The sequence below is a fragment of the Corapipo altera genome, unplaced genomic scaffold (genome assembly GCF_003945725.1).
Source record: "Corapipo altera isolate COAL_440 unplaced genomic scaffold, ASM394572v1 61286, whole genome shotgun sequence".
Classification (NCBI taxonomy): Eukaryota; Metazoa; Chordata; class Aves; order Passeriformes; family Pipridae; genus Corapipo; species Corapipo altera.
In genome coordinates, this window is record NW_020884907.1 from 5,458,604 (window position 1) to 5,462,108 (window position 3,505).

Consider the following 3,505-nt stretch of genomic DNA (forward strand, 5'->3'; position numbering starts at 1 on the left):
CTTCTGAGCCAGAATTTTGACTTGAATTGGCTTCACAAACAAGCCTGTTTTAATTACAAATTAAGTTATGAACTTAAGTGCAATATCTTTAAATGTCAGGCTGTTCAAAACCAGCTACATTGTCCAGCATCAGTTTATCTGCAACAGAATATAAATCTCAAAACCAAGACAATATTTAAAATTCTTGACTTCAGACAAGTCAAAGAACAACTAAATAGCAGACCTCAAAACAAAAACTTGAATTCAAAATTCTTTTCACTTCAGCAGGAGTTTTTTGAGTGTAGTGGTTGCAGTACAGGGACATCAGTATTCAGTGTACTCTCCATGTCTGAAATAAAACAAAGCCTTTTATGAGTCACATCCAGGTACAGAAAGTCTGATATGTCTCATATGCAAAAAGAGACACACAACTCAGCAAGATAGGTACACAGGTAGAAAACAAAACACAACTGTACACATTCCTGCATTGCCAAATTAATGGCTGTTGCATAAAAACATATTTAATATTTACACACTAAAAGAGCTGAACCACTCTTTCCCTAAATAATTGAGTTATCCAAGTGTAAATAATTAATAAGATGGAAGAGTGCATTTGCCACAGAATGTGATAAATTTCTAGACAGATAAATGCTGAGGTGATTCCCCGATGCCTCACACACTTGTCCCAGATGCTGGTGTACACAGGGAGAAGCACAGATTCCCAAATCACAGCAGTAACAAGTGAGTCTCATTCTGTGCAGAAACACACCTTACAAAAGAGAGGTTCATCATATTATGGTGGAGTAGGTCAAGGGATGTTCATAAAAACTTTTGAAGGCTCAAATACATTAAGTGTAATGTAACAAGAGCTCCAAATAGGATAAAGACACAGAGCCTGACTCACACCTCAGAAAACTTCTAAACACTTTAATGCTTCTAAGTTAGTGGAGCTATTCCTTACTTACACTGGATGGGATCAGCACAAATCACAGTGTAATACAAAAATGTACTTACGCCATGTTTTTTCAACTTGGCACACATGCATTGTCACTCAGAAAACCTTAAACTGTTCAATAACTGATTGATACATGCAGGTACCCCCGCCTTGTACTCACAGACCAGCCTGTGGTACAGTGTCAGCATCAGGGACACATGTAGAGCACATAAGTCTCAGATTACCTCTACTTTGCCTTCTGCTCTTCCAAGCTGTCCCTGCTCTCTCCAGGCTACAATTTACAGGTTTTCTAAACTTACAAACATACTACGTATGATCTTACAGCTTAATTTAGAGAAGTGTTACACAGTCTGTATTTTCACTTTATCGGGGTTGTCTCAACCCTTCTGTCCTCCAAATACTCTGACGAATTTGAAAGAAACCATAAAATATTTACATGACTGTATTTTACTTTTGCACTAAATCTCTCCCTGATTCAGTACTTGTGAGAAAGAACAAGTGTCATGTTGTAAAGAGATAAAGAAAATTAAATGCAAAATTATGAAACGGGATTCTAATTAGAAAAGGAGAAGATTAGGAAGTTCAGTGATTAGAAGATCAGAAATTTTCCTGCTGCTCCGTCATAGAGTTTTACAGAGTAATTCCAAGTACACAAACCATTTGCTGAGTAGTTGATCTCTTCCTGTAGACTTTAAATTTTCTAGAGTTGTCTTTCTTTGAGATTTGAACTAAAGAAGAACCAAGTACTCCAGCCTACAACTGAAAGCAATATTTAACTGTAGTTTTTATACAGTAACTGCTACATAATGTTAAGTACTCTGAAAACCATACTGCATGTCTCAGTTATTGAAGTTTCAACTGCCTTTGTGCCTCAGTCTTATAAAACGGGAATGACAATATCCCCTGAACTTTCAGGAATTTTGAGATTTACTAGTGTTTTAGGGGGAACCCACATACTCAAAAGAAGATCTGCATCAACTGTCTTCAAAATAGCATTTGAATGTTATTCAATAATTAATTAAAGTATACACCCAAAAAATAATAAATTACCTAATAGCTGCTCATGAGGCATGCAACATCCATTTTTGTTCACCTGCCAAAGGGCTGAGGAATGAAAGGAAAACAAACAGAAGGTTAGACTATGGTTAGATACTTCCTCTTAACACAAGACTATGGAATACATAGAAACGATGAAATCTGTAAGAGCAACTTTGATCCAGCTAAGTTTTGAGGACCTGACTTTACAATATCAAAAAATACTATTTTTGTGCACTAAGAAACAAAGATTTGAACCAACTAAGAAACAACTAATACAACCATTCAGTCTAGTCAGTAGAATGCTGTTACTCTGAGATTCATTTCATATGCAGGAGATGCCAGCCTAGTCCTCTAGATTCATATAAGAATTAGTATTTTCAATAATAATAACTTTTGATAACAAAGATAGACTGTTTCATTTAAGTTCATGTTTATCATGCCCAGTCTTCATATCAGATCTTACATACCTCTCCAGTTCACATTTCTTATTGCAACAAATCTAACAAATGCAGGTTGCACTCACCTTGAGGAAAGATAGGGCCAAATGCCAACACTATTGTACTGATAAGGAAAGATAAAAAGTAAATTTCATTTCCCGTCAACATGTTTTTCTCTGGGCCCTTTGATCTTATCTTATACTGAATACTGATAACATCCTGCATTTTGTTATGTAATTATACCTGTGTTGTCCTCATTGACTGAGCTTTGTGCAGACTGAACCTCTCTTTATTTGCCTCAGTTCTGCACTGAACCTGTTGGTTCAGCTGAGGGAGCTGACACAATAACTTGTTTTTCTTTGAATAGACAACTGGTGCTTTGAAACTGTTCAACAAAAGTGAAGAGCACATCAGAAATAAAGACAAGAAACCTCACAAAAGACTTCCAGTTTTGGATGGCTGAGGAACAAGTTTTCAGCCCATCAATATTCTTGCTTCTACGGAGAACATTTATTCTCTCTGTCAGTGAAAAAAAATTAAAAAAATAAGAGAGCAGTTGTTAAGGTAGACTATTTGACATTACATGAAGTTGCTTTACAGTTCATTGCTTTGGCTAACATGTGACAAACCGACTTTCTCTACTGTAGATTTCAAATATAAATAGTTCCTTACTAAGCCCATCTGAGTTTCAAAGATGCCAAGGTATTAACAACATCTTATAAGAATGTTACTTGATCCAAGCTTCTTGAGCCCTTAAAATATACAATAAGGTAATATAATACAATAAATTCCAGATAAGCACTTCCAGTCTTAAGTATATTATTTTCTCTTCCTCCAAGTAGTAACTGTAACTTCAACCTCCAGCAGGCCCTCTGTGGGGATGGATGACACACACTAAAGCAGGCAGCACTCTGACACAAATGTGAGGAAAAAGAACGCACAAGCATCTTCAAATACACCAGAGGTGCAAATGACCTACTGTTTACATACCACTTACTTTTCAGTGCTCTCTCATCCTGCCATCCTGAGCAAATTCAGAGCAAACTTCCTGCCAATTCACAGCGCCACACTTAAGTGAGCACTGGCACCCAAAGAG

General features: G+C 36.6%; 1 long non-coding RNA gene across 1 annotated transcript; it reads right to left on the reverse strand.

Moving 5' to 3' along the window:
* Positions 1-229: 229 nt before the first annotated feature.
* On the reverse strand, positions 230-3,026 carry LOC113951556. The gene is made up of 4 exons (XR_003529194.1): positions 2,841-3,026; positions 1,985-2,038; positions 1,592-1,693; positions 230-328 (listed from the first exon to the last, which is right to left on the reverse strand). It is a non-coding gene; the product is annotated as an uncharacterized LOC113951556 (long non-coding RNA).
* Positions 3,027-3,505: the final 479 nt, after the last annotated feature.